At 54.9% G+C, this 7500-nt stretch overlaps 3 non-coding genes across 3 annotated transcripts in view; all 3 read right to left on the bottom strand.

Moving 5' to 3' along the window:
- Positions 1 to 1421, bottom strand: part of LOC126325253 (large subunit ribosomal RNA) — a 4229-nt gene extending 2808 nt beyond the window's left edge. The window contains exon 1 of the ribosomal RNA XR_007559949.1: positions 1 to 1421. This exon is cut by the window's left edge and continues 2808 nt beyond it. This is a non-coding gene — a ribosomal RNA (large subunit ribosomal RNA).
- A 188-nt stretch (positions 1422 to 1609) lies between these two features.
- LOC126325266 (5.8S ribosomal RNA) lies at positions 1610 to 1764 on the bottom strand. The gene has a single exon (XR_007559960.1). It is a non-coding gene; the product is annotated as a 5.8S ribosomal RNA (ribosomal RNA).
- Positions 1765 to 2132: 368 nt separating this feature from the next.
- Positions 2133 to 4025, bottom strand: LOC126325285 (small subunit ribosomal RNA). Its single transcript, XR_007559979.1, has one exon. It is a non-coding gene; the product is annotated as a small subunit ribosomal RNA (ribosomal RNA).
- Between the last annotated feature and the right edge of the window lie 3475 nt (positions 4026 to 7500).

Raw genomic sequence — 7500 nt, 5'->3', positions numbered from 1 at the left:
GCATATCAAGCAAGCCGGAGATCTCACCCATTTAAAGTTTGAGAATAGGTTGAGGTCGTTTCGGCCCCAAGGCCTCTAATCATTCGCTTTACCGGATGAGACTCGTACGAGCACCAGCTATCCTGAGGGAAACTTCGGAGGGAACCAGCTACTAGATGGTTCGATTAGTCTTTCGCCCCTATACCCAGCTCCGACGATCGATTTGCACGTCAGAATCGCTACGGACCTCCATCAGGGTTTCCCCTGACTTCGTCCTGGCCAGGCATAGTTCACCATCTTTCGGGTCCCAACGTGTACGCTCTAGGTGCGCCTCACCTCGCAATGAGGACGAGACTGCCCCGGGAGTGAGTGCGGAGGCCGCCGCCCCGTGAAGGGCGGGGAAGCCCCATCCTCCCTCGGCCCGCGCAAGGCGAGACCTTCACTTTCATTACGCCTTTAGGTTTCGTACAGCCCAATGACTCGCGCACATGTTAGACTCCTTGGTCCGTGTTTCAAGACGGGTCGTGAAATTGTCCAAAGCTGAAGCGCCGCTGACGGGAGCGATTATTCCGCCCGAGAGCATCCCGAGCCAACAGCGGCGCGGGTCCGGGGCCGGGCCAGGTAGGTCCGTCATCCGGGAAGAACCGCGCGCGCTTGCCGGGAGCCCGAGCGCCCAAAGGGGCGAATCGACTCCTCCAGATATACCGCCGAGCAGCCAGCCAGGACACCGGGGCTCTGCCCAACAGACGCGAACCGAGGCCCGCGGAAGGACAGGCTGCGCACCCGGGCCGTAGGCCGGCACCCAGCGGGTCGCGACGTCCTACTAGGGGAGAAGTGCGGCCCACCGCACACCGGAACGGCCCCACCCCGCGGCGAGTGGAAAGGCAACCGGACACGACCCCGCCGCGGATTGCTCCGCGCGGGCGGCCGGCCCCATCTGCCGAGGGCGGGGGCCAGTGGCCGGATGGGCGTGAATCTCACCCGTTCGACCTTTCGGACTTCTCACGTTTACCCCAGAACGGTTTCACGTACTTTTGAACTCTCTCTTCAAAGTTCTTTTCAACTTTCCCTCACGGTACTTGTTCGCTATCGGTCTCGTGGTCATATTTAGTCTCAGATGGAGTTTACCACCCACTTGGAGCTGCACTCTCAAGCAACCCGACTCGAAGGAGAGGTCCCGCCGACGCTCGCACCGGCCGCTACGGGCCTGGCACCCTCTACGGGCCGTGGCCTCATTCAAGTTGGACTTGGGCTCGGCGCGAGGCGTCGGGGTAGTGGACCCTCCCAAACACCACACGCCACGACAGGCGGCAGCCTGCGGGGTTCGGTGCTGGACTCTTCCCTGTTCGCTCGCCGCTACTGGGGGAATCCTTGTTAGTTTCTTTTCCTCCGCTTAGTAATATGCTTAAATTCAGCGGGTAGTCTCGCCTGCTCTGAGGTCGTTGTACGAGGTGTCGCACGCCACACCGCCAGCCGGCTGTGCACGCTACCGAGAAAGTACCGGTATGCGAACCGCCAGGCGACGGGCGCGCATCGCACGTTTAAGGAGACGCGGCCGGCCACACAGGCGACCACGACACTCCCACGTCTCCGAAGCGGGACAAACGCCGCGCGCTTCAGTATACGTAGCCGACCCTCAGCCAGACGTGGCCCGGGAACGGAATCCATGGACCGCAATGTGCGTTCGAAACGTCGATGTTCATGTGTCCTGCAGTTCACATGTCGACGCGCAATTTGCTGCGTTCTTCATCGACCCACGAGCCGAGTGATCCACCGTCCTGGGTGATCTTTTCCTTTTCAGTCTCCCACTGTCTCTTTCAAGACAGTAGCATTTGCGGGACTGAGGCGTCTGACGGCCCCTGTTCCACTATTTTTTTTTGTGTCCAACGGCCTCACAGCCGATGGGCGTCGTACGGCTCCACACCGGAGCGGACAGGCACTCGGGCGAACGTCATTCAAAACCGGCGCCAGGCGCCAGGTACCGCAGGCCAGCCGCTCCAGAGCTTCAGCGCTCGTACCACACAACAACAACACTTCCGCTAGTTTTGAGAGGCACGCGTGGTTCCGCACGCGGCGCACGGCCACTGCCGTACAGGTAGCGTGTTGCGCGACACGACACGACACGCACATCGAAAGACATGCAGTCTAGTCGGTAATGATCCTTCCGCAGGTTCACCTACGGAAACCTTGTTACGACTTTTACTTCCTCTAAATGATCAAGTTTGGTCATCTTTCCGGTAGCATCGGCAACGACAGAGTCGATGCCGCGTACCAGTCCGAAGACCTCACTAAATCATTCAATCGGTAGTAGCGACGGGCGGTGTGTACAAAGGGCAGGGACGTAATCAACGCGAGCTTATGACTCGCGCTTACTGGGAATTCCTCGTTCATGGGGAACAATTGCAAGCCCCAATCCCTAGCACGAAGGAGGTTCAGCGGGTTACCCCGACCTTTCGGCCTAGGAAGACACGCTGATTCCTTCAGTGTAGCGCGCGTGCGGCCCAGAACATCTAAGGGCATCACAGACCTGTTATTGCTCAATCTCGTGCGGCTAGAAGCCGCCTGTCCCTCTAAGAAGAAAAGTAATCGCTGACAGCACGAAGGATGTCACGCGACTAGTTAGCAGGCTAGAGTCTCGTTCGTTATCGGAATTAACCAGACAAATCGCTCCACCAACTAAGAACGGCCATGCACCACCACCCACCGAATCAAGAAAGAGCTATCAATCTGTCAATCCTTCCGGTGTCCGGGCCTGGTGAGGTTTCCCGTGTTGAGTCAAATTAAGCCGCAGGCTCCACTCCTGGTGGTGCCCTTCCGTCAATTCCTTTAAGTTTCAGCTTTGCAACCATACTTCCCCCGGAACCCAAAAGCTTTGGTTTCCCGGAGGCTGCCCGCCGAGTCATCGGAGGAACTGCGGCGGATCGCTGGCTGGCATCGTTTATGGTTAGAACTAGGGCGGTATCTGATCGCCTTCGAACCTCTAACTTTCGTTCTTGATTAATGAAAACATACTTGGCAAATGCTTTCGCTTCTGTTCGTCTTGCGACGATCCAAGAATTTCACCTCTAACGTCGCAATACGAATGCCCCCGCCTGTCCCTATTAATCATTACCTCGGGTTCCGAAAACCAACAAAATAGAACCGAGGTCCTATTCCATTATTCCATGCACACAGTATTCAGGCGGGCTTGCCTGCTTTAAGCACTCTAATTTGTTCAAAGTAAACGTGCCGGCCCACCGAGACACTCAACAAAGAGCACCCTGGTAGGATTTAAACGGGGTCCGCCTCGGGACGCGAAAGCACCCCTTCGGCTCGCCCCACCGGCAGGACGTCCCACGATACATGCCAGTTAAACACCGACGGGCGGTGAACCAACAGCGTGGGACACAAATCCAACTACGAGCTTTTTAACCGCAACAACTTTAATATACGCTATTGGAGCTGGAATTACCGCGGCTGCTGGCACCAGACTTGCCCTCCAATAGATACTCGTTAAAGGATTTAAAGTGTACTCATTCCGATTACGGGGCCTCGGATGAGTCCCGTATCGTTATTTTTCGTCACTACCTCCCCGTGCCGGGAGTGGGTAATTTGCGCGCCTGCTGCCTTCCTTGGATGTGGTAGCCGTTTCTCAGGCTCCCTCTCCGGAATCGAACCCTGATTCCCCGTTACCCGTTACAACCATGGTAGGCGCAGAACCTACCATCGACAGTTGATAAGGCAGACATTTGAAAGATGCGTCGCCGGTACGAGGACCGTGCGATCAGCCCAAAGTTATTCAGAGTCACCAAGGCAAACGGACCAGACAAGCCAATCCGATTGGTTTTGATCTAATAAAAGCGTCCCTTCCATCTCTGGTCGGGACTCTGTCTGCATGTATTAGCTCTAGAATTACCACAGTTATCCAAGTAACGTGGGTACGATCTAAGGAACCATAACTGATTTAATGAGCCATTCGCGGTTTCACCTTAATGCGGCTTGTACTGAGACATGCATGGCTTAATCTTTGAGACAAGCATATGACTACTGGCAGGATCAACCAGGGAGCTGCGTCAACTAGAGCTGAGCAGCCGGCCGCCCGGGAGTGTGTCCCGGGGGCCCGCGCGAACACGCAAGCGTCCGCTCAATTATTCTGCAAACAGGAGGAGGCCGAGCTCCCCTGCACGATACACCTCGAAACCCTCTCAGGTCCCGGCGGCGCGCAGCGCCGTCCTAGGTACTTGGTCGGTTTCGAGAGAGGCGCAATCGCCCGGAGTTAGGCGAGTAGACGGTTTTAGTGCGAACACCCTTGCTCCCAACTGAGCTTGCCGCTGCCGACAGAGGCCCGGGAGCGTGCTGTCGTGGCATTGCCGGCGGGAGAGACAACACGCGCCACCTATGGTGACCGGCAGCTCCAACGCCAGCGCCACACAAGGGCAAAGCCCCACTTGGGTGCAGAAGCGAACTCTCCCAGCACAGCGCACGCGCCAACACGTCCGCACAACTGCGATACAAACCACCTGCGAGAACCGCTGGGGCGACCGAGCAGCAGACGGCGTCGCGGCGCCGAGTGCCAGGCGGCGGCGCATCCTCAACGCACACAGTCCTCAATCAGACCAGCACACTGCAGATGTCCACCGCGCTTCGCACCGGGCTCGGCTGAACCAACTTTGGCCGCCAGGCGCCGCGTGCAGGGTGCGCCGCAGCGTAGCTGCGCCGCCTGCCGGGCCCGTCGGCTGGCGCTCCTGCCACTCGGCGCCCCCCACCAGCCGGCTGTTGCGCGTGCGCCCACGCAGCGCGCGGCCAACACGCCGGGCGGCCCCCCTTCACCGGCCGGGAACAGTCCCACCAAGCCACCGCCGCGTATCGCTTCATACCCACATGGGCCTAGTCACGTGTGTGGATGTGGCGGGTACCGCTGAAACAACCGGTTAATAGCTGTACCGATCGTCGCCATCACAGATTCACCTCCAGCGTGAACAACCGCTCAACAACGGATTTCCAGTTCATTTGCGTATCTTGGGCAGTAAACGTAGATGTCCACCTACATTTGCGAATTCAACAATTCTTGCATGCCAGGATGTCATGTGTCACGACACGCTACATCAGACCACATACACACTGCGACATGTGCAGAAGAGAACACGTGGAAGGTGGCCCGCGCAAGTATGCGATGTCCCTTCCGCGATCCACTGTCAACCGGCATCTGCGGCATGTCCCAGATATGGAACGCGGTCCACCAGGGTAGCACTTTGTGTGAGGCAATACGACAAAGTCGGAATACACGCGTCACTACATCAGACGGCTCACGCTGACCTGACCTGACCTGACCTGACCTGACTCACCGCACCACCACCCCCAGCGACCCAGGGTGACATACAATGCGTTCGTACGTTCCTCCCACACGCCTCTACGGCGTACCACAGTGCAACCTAGCTGTTATTGGGAGACGAGACAAGTAGCATCGAGCACAACATATGGAAATTGAGATTCGACACCGTTGGGCACAGCCAGCGTACAGTCACACGTATCACACTACTTCACTCTGTACGTAACTACCGATGATCGGTACAGCGTGTGGGTTACGCGTACGACATCAGCGGACAATGGACACAGACCATACCACGACGTACACTGAGGGCGTCGACATCTGAATGCAACTGAACAGCTGCGAGGCTCATTTAACACTCACACGCCAGACCGACCAGCTTGAGAGGACAGAGACACAAAGAGGGGGACAGAGGGGGGGGGGGGGGCCGATATAGTCCTATTGCAGTACAATTGACAGTGGATAGCGGGAATATGTGGAAAGTAAGCAACACTCGCAAGACATCTACATGAGGATAACAACGACACCAGAGATTCCGAGCAGTGAACTATGTTAGGCAAAGGGACAACGTGGGTTAGGTTAAGGGACAACGTGGGTTAGGTTAAGGGACAACGTGGGTTAGGTTAAGGGACAACGTGGGTTAGGTTAAGGGACAACGTGGGTTAGGTTAAGGGACAACGTGGGTTAGGTTAAGGGACAACGTGGGTTAGGTTAAGGGACAACGTGGGTTAGGTTAAGGGACAACGTGGGTTAGGTTAAGGGACAACGTGGGTTAGGTTAAGGGACAACGTGGGTTAGGTTAAGGGACAACGTGGGTTAGGTTAAGGGACAACTTGAGTTAGGTTAAGGGACAACTTGAGTTAGGTTAAGGGACAACTTGAGTTAGGTTAAGGGACAACTTGAGTTAGGTTAAGGGACAACTTGAGTTAGGTTAAGGGACAACTTGAGTTAGGTTAAGGGACAACTTGAGTTAGGTTAAGGGACAACTTGAGTTAGGTTAAGGGACAACTTGAGTTAGGTTAAGGGACAACTTGAGTTAGGTTAAGGGACAACTTGAGTTAGGTTAAGGGACAACTTGAGTTAGGTTAAGGGACAACTTGAGTTAGGTTAAGGGACAACTTGAGTTAGGTTAAGGGACAACTTGAGTTAGGTTAAGGGACAACTTGAGTTAGGTTAAGGGACAACTTGAGTTAGGTTAAGGGACAACTTGAGTTAGGTTAAGGGACAACTTGAGTTAGGTTAAGGGACAAATTGAGTTAGGTTAAGGGACAAATTGAGTTAGGTTAAGCGATAATCTGGTACAGCCACAGTTAGGTTAAGCGATGATCTGGTACAGCCACAGTTAGGTTAAGCGATGATCTGGTACAGCCACAGTTAGGTTAAGCGATAATCTGGTACAGCCACAGTTAGGTTAAGCGATAATCTGGTACAGCCACAGTTAGGTTAAGCGATAATCTGGTACAGCCACAGTTAGGTTAAGCGATAATCTGGTACAGCCACAGTTAGGTTAAGCGATAATCTGGTACAGCCACAGTTAGGTTAAGCGATAATCTGGTACAGCCACAGTTAGGTTAAGCGATAATCTGGTACAGCCACAGTTAGGTTAAGCGATAATCTGGTACAGCCACAGTTAGGTTAAGCGATAATCTGGTACAGCCACAGTTAGGTTAAGCAATAAAGTTGGTTAAATTTGGTATTGTGGGAAAGGGGGAAGAGAGAGAGAGGGGGGGGGGGGGTGGATAGTGGTGGCAGTACGCGGATGCCTGAGTCACCGTCAGATACGTCACGTCGGTTCGATGCTTGTAGCAAGAGGCTGGCGGGTCTGTGTCTCTCACTTCTGCAATTTTTCATGTGGTATAACACGAGGGCGGGGGGTGATATTTGGTGCCCCTCTGTGTAGGATGTGTGTTGGTTTATCTGAGCAATGGTAGTTGTCGGAGGAGTGGGGTATTGTGCTTTTATAGGTGGACCTACTGCTCTGGTTATCATAGTGTCGACGGTGCAATGTCGCAGAGAGGATGCACTCGACATTGTCGCATTCCAGATGTTTACGTATTGTGTGTCTCCGTTGCAGGCCGAGAGTGGTGCATGTTCGAGTGTCTGGCTGACGTGCGATTCACGTTGTGTGCCCAGTCTTACAGCACGTATAGGGACATTCGCATAAATCATCTATATGTGGCCTTGCATCATTTACTAAGCAGTGCCGTGAGACG

The sequence above is a fragment of the Schistocerca gregaria genome, unplaced genomic scaffold, assembly GCF_023897955.1.
Source record: "Schistocerca gregaria isolate iqSchGreg1 unplaced genomic scaffold, iqSchGreg1.2 ptg000914l, whole genome shotgun sequence".
NCBI classification, from domain to species: domain Eukaryota; kingdom Metazoa; phylum Arthropoda; class Insecta; order Orthoptera; family Acrididae; genus Schistocerca; species Schistocerca gregaria.
Note: the sequence above shows the minus strand (reverse complement) of the source record. Positions and strands in the feature narration are given on the sequence as shown.